At 45.0% G+C, this 16,401-nt stretch overlaps 1 protein-coding gene across 4 annotated transcripts in view; it reads right to left on the minus strand.

Annotated features, from left to right (window-relative positions):
- Positions 1-16,401, minus strand: part of Rnf144a (ring finger protein 144A) — a 110,554-nt gene that overhangs the window by 83,712 nt on the left and 10,441 nt on the right. Inside the window, exon 2 of one of the 4 annotated variants that reach the window (XM_029484622.1) lies at positions 14,770-14,843. The exons of the other annotated variants lie outside the window; for them this stretch is intronic. The gene's annotated coding sequence lies outside the window, so the exon portion shown is untranslated. The remainder of the gene's footprint in view (positions 1-14,769; positions 14,844-16,401) is intronic. 4 annotated transcript variants of the gene reach the window in all.

Raw genomic sequence — 16,401 nt, forward strand, 5'->3', positions numbered from 1 at the left:
TCAGTAGATGCTATTAATGGTAGTAAAAGTGTTTTATTTCTCATTTGCTTACTGATTTAGCATGCATGAAGAATGATAAATTTTGATATTTTTAAGTGTAGTTACTTGGCTATCTGACTTGCATATTCTCCCATATAGTCCCCAGGCAAGAACTGTGACTCCAGGGTAAACAGCACCACTCGTCCAGCAGCATGAGCCTGAGATAAGACAGCACCGCCTGTGGTTGCTCAGCCCTCTCCATCTGTGTCCCAGTGAGCCCTGCCATGTTTCCATGTCTCTTCTGCAGATACCAACAATGCATTTGTTAACTTCATCTTCCATTCCCCATCTGCACTTGGACTTCTACTGAGATACAGGTAAGTGTGCCTGGAGCAGAGATGGGCAAGAAGTCCTTGCTCTTAAGAATCCTGCACAAAATGGAACCCCATGTGGACCCATGGCTCTTCTAATAATTAACAAATTTCATTTGTTTGTCCCAAGAAGCAAAAATAATGAAGAATTAGGTAAGATGTCTCATTTCCTATCAGGAAATCCCAATATTATCTAATTCACTCCTTCATATGAACACGGATGCCGCCACAAAAGATAAGTCAACCCCCAAAGCCAAGCTTATGCAGAAAATATGAAGGAATGATCTCATGGACTCCTGTCATCAGTGTACGCACATCTCTATCTAAAGGGGGGCATATGTGATCATGGCTTATTAAATAAAGGGAACCACTAAAATAACTGGGTTTGTGAGGAGAATGCAAAGTGGGAGCATCACTTGGCCTCCTTCCCAGCATATCCAACTCAGAGCTCCAAAGCTGTGTGTGCCACGGGACAGCCATAGCAGCGCAACACAAAACCACACTTACTACAAGTACTATGAGATTTTTCTATCTAGATTTTATTAATTTTTTGCCCATTTAAATTGCACAAGTATAAACTTTGTAGATGACAATCTGCTGCCCTGTGTGACTATAAAACAGACCTGCTAGACCTTTGCAGTCTCTGTGTCTGTGTAAACCTATCTGCCCACATATACATGCACACCCATGCGTATGCACACTTGTGAGTCACAAGTGATACACTAAAGTAAAGCCTCGAATTGGGGGGGGGGGTGCTGTTACTTAGAAAGGTCTCTCATGATCTCTGAGGGATGGTAACAGACTGACTGAAATGGAAGCAGGGCATAGAGAAGGCTGAGAAGGGACCAGCTCAGCAAGGTGGGTGTGGGAGACTCAGGGGAGTCCTAGCAGCTGTGGTGAGAGGAGACTGATGTGTTGTGAAGTGAGTTTCAGGAGCAACAGACTGCAGAGGGAAAGGGGGAGAGGAGATCAGGGGGAGATGCGGTAGGGAAGGAAGAGAAGGGAAGAGAAAGGATCTTGAGTAGGGGAGAGAAGGGGAGAAAGGAAAGAGGAGAGGGGAGGGGGAGAAGGGGGAAGTTAAAGGATAAAGGAGGGGAAGCGAAGGGAGAGGGGAGGGGAGGGGAGGAAACGAAGAAGGACCTTGTATCTTTGAAAAGGGAGTCAGAAAGAAGAGGGGAGGAGAAGGAGAAAGGAGGAGGAGGGAAAGGAAAGAGAGGAGAAAAGGCCAAAGATGCTTTCAGGTTTTCATTTTGAGCAGTGGAGCAGCTGGACTGTGAGCGGCAAAGCACCTGAGAGGATGGAGGCAGGTGCCAAGCATGCGGTCCCTAAACTGCTCTGGGGCAGACAGAACAACTCTATGTGTCTGCGATATAGTCAGGAGACAGACAAGAGCGCATCGGAGGAAAGGACAACAGACGTCTGCAGGGATACCTCACTATCTAATGCCAACTCACAGAGACACAAAGCACAGGGTACCAATAGCAATCAGTGAGGCTAAAGCTATGCCCAGTGTCCTTTAGGAAGTCAGGGGATGGGGCAACACCGGGGAGCCCTCACACAGGAGGATCAACACTGACCGGTGATATATCAGCTTTGGGAGCCATTGCAGGAATAAACACTAGAAGATAGAACTGAGGATAGCAAGCTGAATCAATAACATGACGCCATCCTCATGAGAGACAAAGCGATGGCCCTTCATCTGCTGGGATGGAACGCTGTCTAAGACACACCTGGGAGTAAAGACAACGTGCCAAACATTTGTATAATAGCATTCCACTCGTGAGCAGGACTGAAGACACAGTTCTTCTAGAGGACACCAGAAAAAAATGAAGACATTTTCCCTTTGCTCCTCTTGAGAATTCTGTACAGCCTTAGATTTTCAGAGGCTAACAATCCCTGGCACGGTAAATTTCAGCCACTACTTACTTTTTTCTCTGAAAAGGGTCACATACGCCATGTATAACATACCACAAACTATGATTTAAAACCCCACAGGAAGGGCCTAATTCCCTGTACTCTTGGCTCCACAAACAGGGCTTTCTTTCTCTCCTTTTTACTGCCCCCCTCCCCCCACGGTATATTGACATTAAGCCTCTGCTCACCTGTTTCTGGCTATCACTACAAAGCAAGTGTGAGAAGAAAGACCCATGTCTCGTTGCACAGGCACACAACAAAAGGGACCCAAAGGGACCTGGCTGCTTCTCCCCAGATCTTCCCATTCCCCAAACAGGCCCAGGACTGTCTTCTCCTCTGTGCCATTGGTCCTGAAAGTCTGGATTCCAAAGCCCAGAGCAGTGGCAGGCAGGGAGGTTCTCACAGTGGCTGAGAGCAGAGGTTTCCACACGTGTGAGCTGCTGGAGTTGAGTATGAATGGGGGTCTTGTCTGGCTTCAATAAAGCACCTCTCTGTTTGTATGCATGCTATACTAAGAGTCTTGTCCATGGAGAAGCCACCCAGCATTCCTCAGCAATCCCTTTCCTGTTGTCTTGAAGGGACCTATTTAACATTTTCCTTCTCTGCGGTAAATTAGGCAACTGAAGCATTTCTCAAGGCAGGCACGAAGCACACGCTTTGGCTCATTGGATATCAATTAATTTTTTTTTAATTCTCTTGCTGAGATGAAAGGCCTCTCTCTGGTTAGCCTGCCATCCTTGCCAATTGAAAGAAATCACTCATAAAAATGAAACTGAGTCTCAAGCTTCAAGCCGCTCACAAAGAACCAATTGATTTACCCAACTGGATGCCGATGCAGGCCCAAAATAAGAGTCTCTTTGCTGTCGGGACGTTACACTAGAAAAACTAATTTACTTAGAGTCGTCCGACAATAAAACACATTGTGACTTTAAAAAACGCAGAGAGCAGTTCCCTTGGCGACATATCTTAAAAGGGAATGAGGTGGGTTTGTATGTGCTGAGCAAGGGAAACTTTCTCCAAAGAGCAAGATGCATTATGATTTTATCCAAAACATATGTGTGCTGGGAGAGATGGGGACTCTAACAAGGAGAGGATTCCAATGAAGGAGTTGATGGTTCTGTATCCAAAGACTGAAGGCCTGGGCAGGAAGGAGAAGCACCAGATACCGCGAGATCCTGTACTGTCTGGCTTGTGCATTTATAATGTATTCTATTTGTGGTATGCACATAATGTAAGATTGGGTGTTTTAAAGTTTACGCGTTAATGTGGCGAGTTATTTCATAGGACCATATCACTATACCACCATCAAAACCAGATCTCAGGACCAGTGAGAGGGCACAGCTGGCAAAAGCTGTCTGCCAAATAGCCTGATGAACTGAGTTTGATTCCAATCTCACACACATACACGCACATCCAATAAATGGATACATAAATAAATGTCCTTTAGTTTAAAATAAACTCCCTCAGATCTCTCACACAGGCCATCAGTCATTTCTGGCATGCACCAATGGTCTTGCATCTTTGGAACGTTCCTACAATCAGAATCGACCTTTTAAGTTCTTGTTTAAAAACTACAATTGAGCTGATAGAGTTGGTGGGACAGTCCCATAAAGGCCAAGCATCACATGTCTCCCAGGCTATCTGCTTGTCTAATGGCTCTAAATCAGTTATAGCCAATCCCACAGATGACCGAAGATGAAACTATCCACACAACGAGTACACAGATAATTACTGCCCACTTAACAGAGCAAAGAGTAATGAGTGAATAAAACCTTTTAAACATCTCACCGATGTAAAGGTGCAAGAGCTATTCTGATGCGACAATGTTAGGCTCAAAACAAGAAGAACGGGGGCATCTCTAGGGTCTCTTACAGTCTAAAAGGTCAATTCTCAAAACCCTGTCTTTAAAATAGCCCAACCTTACAAGGTATCTCTCTGAGCCTTGTGTGACTTAAGTTCTTGCCACCTTCACAGACAGGGACTACAGGACACTGTGACTAGGCACTGCTGGGGATAGGAATGGCACATTAGGGTAGAGACCTAAGATGCCAGCTTCACTGTATGGAAGCCTATAAGCTTACTACTCCTATCTACACAAACTGGCTTCTTAGAACACCCAGGAAATGAAGTTCTAAGACCCTGCATAGAGATTGAAATCACAGTCACAGCTACGACCTATCACAGGGCCTGGAGCTAGGAAGAAGAGATGCCCTAAAGCAACAGTGATTATGTCTGGTGGCATAGTGATTTCTGCAGGAGCATTATAGAAGTATAGAGTCTACATTATAGGACAGTTCACTGAAAATATTTAGTTTGATAAGGTATGATCAATTGGCTAATCAAAACCTGCTAATACCATAAATATGCAAACAGGAAAATCAAAGGGAAAAAAAAATCAATGAATTGAAAATAGTTATCCATCGGTATTAGAGCTCCTAGGCAATCATATCAAAAAAATCATGTTAAACATGATTTGCCTAAAAAGATCAGTTAAAAGACCTCATCCGAGAGCGGTTGTGCAGCGGGCGGTGGTTAATCAGAAATCACAACTTCTCAAAGTGAGCAAGTGTCTATGTGGTTCTTGGTCACAGATCTTTATCCCAACCCTCAGGCTCAGAGCGATGAACAGAGATGTAAAAGTCTGTAAGACTGCAGCTGGGAGTGGAGCAGAGTCTTCTGGACATCATAGGACCACTGCACTCAGAAACTCACGGCAGGGCAGTGGTGGCTCCAACAGAAGATCAAGCCAGGTGACATTCCAGTAGGGAGGATAGAGGGGACTGTGAGCCCCTACACCTAGCTGAGAAGATGACGGTGATGGCTCCCAAGGGATGGGAGTTCATCTTCTTTAAGGGTGTGACCTCTAATAGGTCCATCATGCCCCTGCAGATGACTCTGCACACAGGAGTATATGGGCAGCACAAATTCTTCTGTGCATTATTAAATTAAATTTAAAAAAAAAAAAGAGGGCACAAAGTTAGGATGGGATGGAAGGTGTGGGTGAACTCAGGAGAAATTAAAAAGAGATGTAGGGAATGAATATATTCAAAATACATTGTATATATTTATGAAACCTTCAAATTAAAATAAAAGTATTATACCTCTGGTGGAATCACCATGCCGGACCTAAAGCTTTACTACAGAGCAATTGTGATAAAAACTGCATGGTACTGGTATAGTGACAGACAAATAGACCAATGGAATAGAATTGAAGACCCAGAAATGAACCCACACACCTACGGTCACTTGATCTTCGACAAGGGAGCTAAAAACATCCAGTGGAAGAAAGACAGCATTTTCAACAAATGGTGCTGGCACAACTGGTTGTTAACATGTAGAAGAATGCGAATCGATCCATTCCTATCTCCTTGTACTAAGGTCAAGTCTAAGTGGATCAAGGAACTTCACATAAAACCAGAGACACTGAAACTTATAGAGGAGAAAGTGGGGAAAAGCCTTGAAGATATGGGCACAGGGGAAAAATTCTTGAATAGAACAGCAATGGCTTGTGCTGTAAAATCGAGAATTGACAAGTGGGACCTCATGAAACTGCAAAGCTTCTGCAAGGCAAAAGACACAGTCAATAAGACAAAAAAAACACCAACAGATTGGGAAAGGATCTTCACCTATCCTAAATCAGATAAGGGACTAATATCCAATATATATAAAGAACTCAAGAAGGTGGACTCCAGAAAGTCAAATAACCCCATTAAAAATGGGGCTCAGATCTGAACAAAGAATTCTCACCTGAGGAATACCAAATGGCAGAGAAGCACCTGAAAAAATGTTCAACATCCTTAATCATCAAGGAAATGCAAATCAAAACAACCCTGAGATTCCACCTCACACCAGTCAGAATGGCTAAGATCAAAAATTCAGGTGACAGCAGATGCTGGCAAGGATGTGGAGAAAGAGGAACACTCCTCCATTGTTGGTGGGATTGCAAGCTTGTACAACCACTCTGGAAATCAGTCTGGCGGTTCCTCAGAAAATTGGACATAATACTACCGGAGGATCCAGCAATACTTCTCCTGGGCATATATCCAGAAGATGTCCCAACCGGTAAAAAGGACACATGCTCCACTATGTTCATANCAGCCCTATTTATAATAGCCAGAAGCTGGAAAGAACCCAGATGTCCCTCAACAGAGGAATGGATACAGAAATTATGGTACATTTACACAATGGAGTACTACTCAGCTATTAAAAAGAATGAATTTATGAAATTCCTAGCCAAATGGATGGACCTGGAGGGCATCATCTTGAGTGAGGTAACACAATCACAAAGGAACTCACACAATATGTATTCACTGATAAGTGGATATTAGCCCAAAACTTAGGATACCCAAGATATAAGATACAATTTGCTAAACACATGAAACTCAAGAAGAATGAAGACCAAAGTGTGGACACTGTGCCCCTTCTTAGAATTGGGAACAAAACACCCAGGGAAGGAGTTACAGAGACAAAGTTTCGAGCTGTGATGAAAGGATGGACCATTTAGAGACTGCCGTATCCAGGGATCCATCCCATAATCAGCTTCTAAACGCTGACATTATTGCATACACTAGCAACATTTTGCTGAAAGGACCCAAATATAGCTGTCTCTTGTGAGACGATGCCGGGGCCTAGCAAACACAGGAGTGGATGCTCACAGTCAGCTATTGGATGGATCACAGGGCTCCCAATGGAGAAGCTAGAGAAAGTACCCAAGGAGCTAAAGGGATCTGCAACCCTATTGTTGGAACAACATGATGTACTAACCAGTACCCCGGAGCTCTTGTCTCTAGCTGCATATGTATCGAAAGATGGCCTAGTTGGCCATCACTGGAAATAGAGGTCCATTGGACTTGCAAACTTTATATGCCCCAATATAGGGGAATGCCAGGGCCAAAAGAATGGGAATGGGTGGGTAGGGAAGTGGGGGGCACTATGGGGGACTTTTGGGATAGCATTGGAAATGTAATTGAGGAAAATATGTAATAAAAATATTAAAAAAAAGAAATAAAAAAAAGTATTATATTGAATGGATACAAGAATGAGCTCAAAAGCAAACTACAGCTGCTCATTACTTTGTTTATGAGAAACTCGCTGAAAATCTCCGGAAGCAGATTAAAAGTTAAGGGATGGAGACACACGTGCTCCATGCCAAAGCTAATCCAAAGAAAACTGAATAGCAAGAGTTCAATGCAAAAGGGAACTGTTGCGATGCAAACTATAAAGGGGCAAATTCCACCGCACGACATAAAAACATGTACATACTCAACAAAGGTGTGCCAAAACTCATACGGAAAGCTGATACCAGTACAGAGGAGAAGCAGCCTTTAAGTAGATTTAACACCACCTATAGGTGTTGAATGGACAAATCCAGCAGGCAGAAAAATAGAGCAGACCAAGATGATCTGAACACCACTAACAATCACTTTGATCTTTTTGATCCACAGCCTCCCATCTGAACTCTGGCTCCCACGTGACATCCCAAGCCTAGAACTACACGTGAATATAAAAGCAAAGAAATAAAAGAACCAAGAAACCATCCCAAGTGTGCTCCTTCTTCACAACCCAAACCCGTGACCAAAGATACCCAGGAAACCCTGGAGATGTCAAGTCTACCCTAGACACTGTGAGAAAGAATCTGTGTATGAACAAAATGGGGGAGAAAGAGAGAGAGAGAGAAACATGATGCTTACAAAAATGCATGTGCATAAGCATGCATGCACACACACACACACACACATCATTCCTGGGCCACAGACATCACTGCAATCTTAACAAAAAAAATTATGTTTAAAAAATAAGGAGAGCATGGGGTATTATTCATGTATGTGTTTCTACCTTTAGCTGAAAACTAAAGAAAGTAATTAGCAGTTTTTAATTTCTACTATTTGTTGGCTCATTTTATGCAGTGCCGGGCATGGGTCCCAGGACCTAGGGACTCTTGTCAAGCACTCTACCACTAAGCTACAACTCCAGACCCCGCTCTCTCCATTGCTATGGATGAGAAGGTCTCACCCTTTCCCACCAGGGGGTATTCTTGGATTCACTTTAATGTCTGCCTTTACATTTTCAGAGGCATGATGTCTTCAGTCCTCAAAGGAGTCCCATGACTAAAATAATGGTGGTAGCATTCTCCCCATATAGATGAACAAATTGTGAACAATTACAGAAGTCAAAGGCCTCCACTTAAGTCCCACTGGAGCTGAGAGCTTGGGCAAGACCCTCTTCTCTGACCTCATCTTACCGCAACTTGCACAATCTTGACCACAGCTGCCACACTGGGAGGTGCCCTGCATGCTGACTCTGCAGGCCACTGCCTCCCTTCTCAGGTTTACCATCACAAACAGATCTGCAGGGGCCTGACCTCCACAGGAGCCAACCAGCAGCCCTCCTGAAACAGTGCTGATGTTTGCACTGTTGTTTAGTTTAATAACAGGAGGGTTCCTTCCTGGTCTGTTACTCATTTCTCTCTAAACCACCACTGCAAAATGCCTATCTTAGACCGCTGGCTCATCCGCTGAAATGCTTGTCATGTCTGAAATAATGCATTATATGTGTTGGGATGAACTTTAATTTACATTTAAAAGTTTTTTTGGTGGGGAACTAGCAGGGTGGATCAGTGGATAAAGTCAACTGCACCAACCCTGATGACCTAGGTTCAATCCCCTGAAATCACATGGCAAAAGGACTGACTCGTGCAAGTTGTCCTCTGACCTACAAACACACGGACACAGAGATACACACACACTCACACACACACACACACACAGAGTTGCATATCCCTTCATACACAAAGGCATACATATATGCATACAAAATAAGGTATAATTTACAATTTGGTCAACATCTCAAACTACAATAATACGTTTCACTATGGAATGGAATATAGTTATCACCTGGGATCAAGCCAGCGATGATGGCCCCAGCTTTTGCCTCCTCCCACAGACACCAAAATCTGCAGATGCACCAGACCTTATGTAAAATGGCAGTCTCTGCATAGCTGAGGCATGAGAGAAAGGCAGGAAGGATAATGTGGGAAAGTGTGAGAAAAACCCCAGCTGGCCAGCTGGCCGGTCCTGCCGACCGCATCAGAAAGCATCAGCAATCCCATGCTGCCCACAGAGACAACTTATGCTTTCCATAGGATGCCTATGAGGGACCGTGGACCAAGTGTGCTTACTGAGGGACCAAGCAACAGTAACCTTGAGTTTCTGGTGCCTGCTCTTTGTCGTAAATCTAAACAGTGTCTGTAAATCTACCTCACGCCTCCATTTCCAAAAGTCCATCCTTGAACTTCTCTTCCTCCTGTAAGTGGTCCTCTGGAGCAAAGAGGGACAGGGGGCCCTTACAGCCTTCGGAAATGCAACTTGAGAGTGATCCTGGTGTGCTTTTCTGTTTTGTCATAGACTCTGTGATTGATTCGTCGAGGAGAGGGTTTATTTGGTTCATACTTCCAGTTCATTGTAGCTGAGGGCAGTCACGGCAGAAACTCAGGGCAGAGCCCATGGAGGAGCGCCACATACTGACTAGCTCCCAGTGGTTTGCTCAGCCTCTTTTCTGTTTGGTAGGTTGGTTTGGTTTATTGTTGTTTTTTATTAATTAAGTCACTTATTCAATTTACATCTCAGTAACAATTCCCCTCCTCTCCATCACCTCCTCCCCTTCTCTGTGAAGAGGGAGGTCCTCCTGGGTATCAACCCTTCCTGGAACATCAAATCACTGCAGGACTAGGTGCATCCTCTCCCATTGAGGCCAGACAAGGTAGCCCAGTGAGGTGAATGGGATCCAGAGTCAGGCAACAGAGTCAGAGACAGCCCTGTTCCAGTTGTTGGGGGATCCTCAAGAAGACCAAGCTGCACATCTGCTACATATATGCAGAGGGTCTAGGTCCAGCCTATACTTGCTCTTTGGTTGGTGGGTCAGTTGCAGGGATCGGTCTACTTTCTTATACAAGCCCAGATCAACTGCCCAGGGGAAGATGCCCACAGTATACTGCACCCCCACACACACATTAATCATTAATCAAGAAAATGCCTCAGACTTGCCACAGGACAACCTAATGGAGGCAATTACATCACTCCATGTTCCCTCTTCCCAGGTGATGCTAACTTGTGTCAAGCTCACAAAAAATACCAGCCAGTGCCAAAGCCAACAAAACCCTATACACCCCCATCATAGAAACCTGCTTCCAACTTGCCCTAGGGAAGCTCACCTTCATCCTCCTGGTGTGCTTTTGCTATTCAGTCATTTGTCTAAAAACCCCGAGCATGAGATATACATGTAAAATGTCTGTTGGTAAATCCCCAGCCTTGCTTCATCAGGGTTCATCATGTGTGGTGGATTAAATATGCTTGACCCATAGAAAGTGACACTATGCAGAGGTGGGTCTTGTATGAGTCAGTGAGTCACTGTGGGGAGGGGCTTTAGGTCCAGCACTTAAAGCTCTACCCAGGGCCTTAAAACCCCTCTTCTCCTGGCTGCCTTTGGATCAAAATGTAAAATTCTTGGCTCCTCCAGCACTATGTCTGCCTGCATGCAGCCATGCTTCCTGTCATGATGATAATGGACTGAACCTGTGAACCTGTGAGCCAGCCCCAATTAAATGTTGTCCTTTATAAGAGTTGCCTTGGTCATGGTGTCTCTAATAGCAATAAAACACTAAGATACCATGGTATCCTTTTCCTTGATCTATGAAGCCAGGAATCCTGGTTTTGCCTAAATGGGAATCCCTAAGGGAATAGAAACTTTCTAGGTTCCTGCACAGAGACAGAATAAGGGCTGGGTCTCTGTCCCTGTCACTGATGACAGGACTCACACCCAAGACCCCATAATATTGTACATCCTCTCTGCTTTACACAGGCTGTCTAACACAATGTGAATATCTTTAACAATATCAAGAGCAAAATCAAGACAGGAAAAGGTCCTCCCCTGGGTGTTTTCAATCAACAGTTTGCTGAACCCAAGCAACGACACAGGAAGCCAACTACAAAACCACAATTAGAAAAAAAAAAAGGTCAAGAACCAAAACCAAAACAAAAGTCACGTTCTTTGTGAGTTATGAGTCTTTCCCTTGGCATAGTTTCCATGTTGATAAACCGTATTTTACATACAAGCCTGTCTCACAATTATTTTCTCTTAATAATCTAAACATTTTCCCAGGGCCACAATCTCTGAAAATCTTATCTAATTAGTGAATGATGTTTATTTAATCACATTTAAATATTTTCCACTTGGAGCTACTACATTTTAAAAAGAAATGAAAACATTAAGCATTTGTGCGCAAATCATTTATTCTTCTCCACATTTAGCATTGTTTTCTGGGGCTGGCTGCATAGCAAAGAAAACTGATACATTCATCCTAATCTAGCCCCTCCCGGAGCTTGGGCCAAGAGATGTATTACTCTGACTAAGCCAACAAGATACATTTCCCTCCTTCCCACAGCTAGTTCATCTTTAAAAAATAAGAAGTTCCTTTCAGCTAATTTCTTAAAAAAAAAAAAAAATCTAAGAACTAATGGATTCATGTTTACAAAGAAACCTTTATCTTATCTCTCAAGGTCTTTATTATGGCTGCCCACTGCCCACGGTTACGCTGTAACTATTCCTTGTTCCTACATCAGCAGAGCTGTGCAAAGCAGACTGGGATCTGGACAGACAAAGGAAAGATCCAAATATAATTAAACCCAGACACCCTAGGATTGTGTGAACTTTAAGCGATTGTTCTTATTAGCCCATTCGCTATTGGTTTATACCTGGCGCACGGCTTTGAAAATTACCAACATATACCTTCAAGCAACACCCTTTGTAAAATTTTATACGGTGTCTCGCGTAGCTCAGGATGCCTAGAACCCACTAAGAAGCTAAGGATGACCCTGAAGACCTCACCCTCCTGCCTCTACCTTCTGAGTGCTGAGATTACAGTCGTGTGCATAGCTAGGGGTGGAGTCAGGGGTTCGATGCGTAGGGAGCACTCTGTGATCTGAGGGACACCCTCAGCCCCTTGTGGATGAGATGAGTGAGTTCCCTTCCTTTCCCTCCAAGCTACCCTTCCTTTTAGTTTCTGAGACAGGTCCAAGTTCTAAGCTCAAGCTGGCCTAAAACTCAACACTGGGGCTGGGTGAACTTGCTTCTCTCTTCCTGTCTCAGCTTCCCAAGTAGTGGGATGGCAGTCATGCACTCGGCCCAGCCAAGGGTTCAGAGAAAAGGTCAGCACATGGAAGTTTGGTTTGCAAGGTCCTATGAAAGAAAATTTTAAATGTGCCTGACACATACTTCTGCCCCTAGAGCCCACTGGCCACTCTGTCACCCAAGGAATCTGAGCTACCCCCAACTGCCTGAGAGAGACAGAACAAAACAGTATTCAGAGCCAGGATGTGCCAGACTCTTGGGGCCTCCCTAGCTCTGGCTGGACCACTAGGCAGTGCCTCATTTCAGAGGTCATGTGATCTATCTCACGGCACATGGGCTTCAGTAGGCCTCACGAGGGCTCAATTTTGTTGATGCAATAAAACATATGTGTTGACAAGAGTCCCAGCTCTGTCTCTTCATACTTCAGAACTAATAGTTTTATTTCCAGGCTCTGACAAATATCCCATTTGGCAAAGCTCAGCCACCTTGGCTCTCTGCCGGCCTAGGGAACAGAGGGATGGTGACTTCCTTCCCGTTTGTCCCTACTATGCCAGAGCCACCTGGGGAAGCCAGGAGGCCTGACTCTTGATGGAAATACGCACAGCCACTACATAGGATAGGAAGACAGGGAGCCAGGATTCGTACATCAGAGCCAGGGGCAGAGTGAAAAAGACGGAAAGACCAGTGATGGGGAGGAGTCTGCCAGGAGGCACACTGCTCAGTGCACAGGCCAGGCAAAGCCACAAGCTGCAGAAAAGCAGAAAAAATATGGGGCAGCTATGAAAGCACACACACAGATGCCGGGGAGAAGAATCTTCTCAGAAAAGAGGTCAACAGCACAGAGGTCATGGGAGGAGAGTGGAATCAGGGCGATGGAGCAGCTGGCTGGGATAACGGCTTAGCATCAGGACATGGCTATGTAGTCAGGGGCAGATGCAGGAGTGAAGCACAGGGAAGAGGGGCTCCTCCCATCAGCTACTCTGAATCCTCCACGGCTGCCATTTGATTTAGACCTAGAAGGCCGGGATAATAAGTTCCCAGCAGGAGGAAAAACTGGGACACCTGGCAACAACCTCAGGCAAAGGTGAAAGGTGGTCAGATATACATCATAGGTTGGGAAGCTTTGTTAAGGAAAAGGCTACATTCTCCACATTAAAATAATAAATAAATATTTTTTTAAAAAACTCTAGAATCCAATTTTATGCTGAATTGAATCCATTTAGTAGCTTAATTACAATAATATAGGTTGCAGGACTCAGGAGTGCCCAAATGGAACAATGTGGGTGGGAATTCACAGTGTCAAGTGGACTCATAACCTCAGTGATAACATAGGACCAGGAGCCAACCCATGGCCAGATGATCCCTGGGAAGTGACTTCTCCAGAGGGACAGGCCTGGTCAGAATGCCACGAGCTTTGGGGGCTTGCTCCTGTTGCTCTTCCACAGCAGCTGCACAGTCCAAGAAAACAGAACGCCAAATACATGTGTGGGTTTGTATTCTCTGATAGGAGGAGGAGGAGACAGAGAGGAGAAGAAAGAAGAGGAAGAGGAGGAAGAGGAAGAGGAGAAGGAAAAAGAGAGGAAGGGGGAGGAAGAAGAAGAGAAGGAAGAAGAGGAAGAGGAGGAGAATGAGGAAGAGAAGGACAAGATGGAAGAGGAAGAGGAGAAAGAAGAGGAAGTGGAAGGAGGAAAAGAAGCAAGTGTCGGGAGAGTGGATACTCTCCTGATTTTAGACAATGGATTTTTTTTCTTTCTGTGTGTGTATGTGTGCGATGTGCACATATGTGTATGTGACTTTGCATATGTGTGAGCACACGTGTCTAGGTGCATGAGCGTGGATGTATATACGAAGGCCTGTCACATGCACATGGGAAGTTGGAAGTCAGGAGTTTTCCTTAGTCGCTCATCCACTCCACTCTTTGAGGCAGGATCTCTCAATCACGCTCAGTCTAGCTGGCCAGCTCTGGGGACCCTGGCTTTGCCCTCCAACATGGAAATTATAGGCAGACTGCCACACCCACCTGGAGTCCAACTCTGGTCCTCCTGCCTATGTGGCAAGCACTTTAACCACTGAACCATCTCCCCAGTCCTATTCGTAATGTGTTTTACTCAACCCAGAACAGCCAAAATATAGTTATCTCAACATGTGATTCATAGACAAATTCCTACTTGTGCGCCACATTGTGTTTTTACACCGTTCACCCACATCCAAACAGCTCAAATAGAATGAGCCGGAGCAGTCAGCTGCCAAGATCCATAGCACACAGGCTCCGGGGCTGTCCCATCTCCTCCATCTGCCTGTGTTTGTGGCTTACAGCCACACAAGGGAGGTCCTGCCACCTAGAAACACAGCCCTTATCTGCCAGAGAGACAGGACTCACTCATGGCCAGCATGTGTCATCAATGGGTTCAGTGGAACTGCTGCTCCTGGCTGGAGCTGATTTGTTGCCGGCATCTAGGACAGAGAGGAAACACGGGCACCGTCAAAGAAGCAGAGCTGGGAGCCAATGAGGAACAAGGCCAGAGAGTATTAAAGCATTAAGAGATAAGAGTCCCTCTCTGCAGCCAACTGGCTCGCAGGAACTGCACAACTGCCTCAGAAGCAAGAGAAGCCAGGTCTTTCAGGATACATTCCCATCAGACACAGGATACTACAGTGCTGGACGGAGGGTGGGGCTCAGTCTTTGCTCAGCCTGTGAAATCCATGCACCTGCAGGCTCACCCCGCAGCTAGCATCAAGGGACAGGCTGTGGAGCTGGAGAGAAGGGATTCTGTGGGTTCCAGCTGAACAGATTTCTAGAGGGAAAGTGGAATGCAGGAAATTCCAATCATTTAGGAATTCATGCTCTGCAGACTGCAGAATATAATGCCCTACCTGTTATAGAAAGTCCTCACCAGACCTTCAGCCCCACTTCTCCGTTCCTTACCCTCCCTATAGTGGGTAAGGCTCCAAATCCCCAGAACCAAGTACTCTCTGAGAAGTGATTAACATCAAATGAGTACAAACTAACAACATAAACGAGTGCAGTGAATAGCCGAGACTCCATTTGGACTTTCAGGACTTGGGTGGGAAAAGATGCAGCTCTTAGTACCAAGTGAGTGCCTACTGCAGAAAGCCTCGTGCAGCTATTATACAGTCTCTGCAACCCACACAGGGCTTCAGACAAAGGCACAGGAGCCCTTACCACATCAAGAGTATCAAAGCTGTGCGAACATCCACCTGGATCTTGCTCCATATGGATTCCTGCTCTTCTAGAAATAACAGGTAAGGGAGGGAGAGCTGTTTACTGACACTCAGAACAGCCAAACACTGCCCTTGGTTGTGACCGGGAACTCTGTCTCACCCTAGCTTCTGGAGTTCCTGCATGCTTCCCACTTCTCTGTCTCTGCCGTGTGTTTACACAGTCTTGCTCCTGCCCAACAGCACACCAGAATCAACTGTAGTGGTTTCAGAAAACTTTGTCTCTTCCTAATGAAAGGCAGAAGATGTCATGGACATACATATCCATCAACACATACATACAAACACATACATCTACATCAACACACAGAGACACATACACACATACTCATATACAGATACACACATTCGCACAAATATCCATCAACACATACATATACACATACACACATGTACACACACATATACATATGCAGATACACACACATACACAGAAATATTCCTCACCACAGACATATACACATACAAACACACACACCCCTACTAGAAATGAAAACACAAGCCCACAGCTAAGGCCAGACATCTAAGACCTGTGTACAAGCAAAGGCCAGTATCCTGAGGACTAAGGATAGAGAAGCAAAGCGGAGAGCCTGGTTCTCAGGGACATGAGAGTAACCGCATTAGCCTCCAAGCATCTACCCTTATCATGAGTAAATATACCTGTGGGTGCAAGTCCTTGTTAACAGACACTCTGATGCTACCAAAGCACATGGTGATGCATATGAATGCACACAAGCACTAACAGTTGCTTGTGTGTGTGTGTGTGTGTGTG

This window comes from Mus caroli, chromosome 12 (assembly GCF_900094665.2).
Source record: "Mus caroli chromosome 12, CAROLI_EIJ_v1.1, whole genome shotgun sequence".
Lineage (NCBI taxonomy): Eukaryota > Metazoa > Chordata > Mammalia > Rodentia > Muridae > Mus > Mus caroli.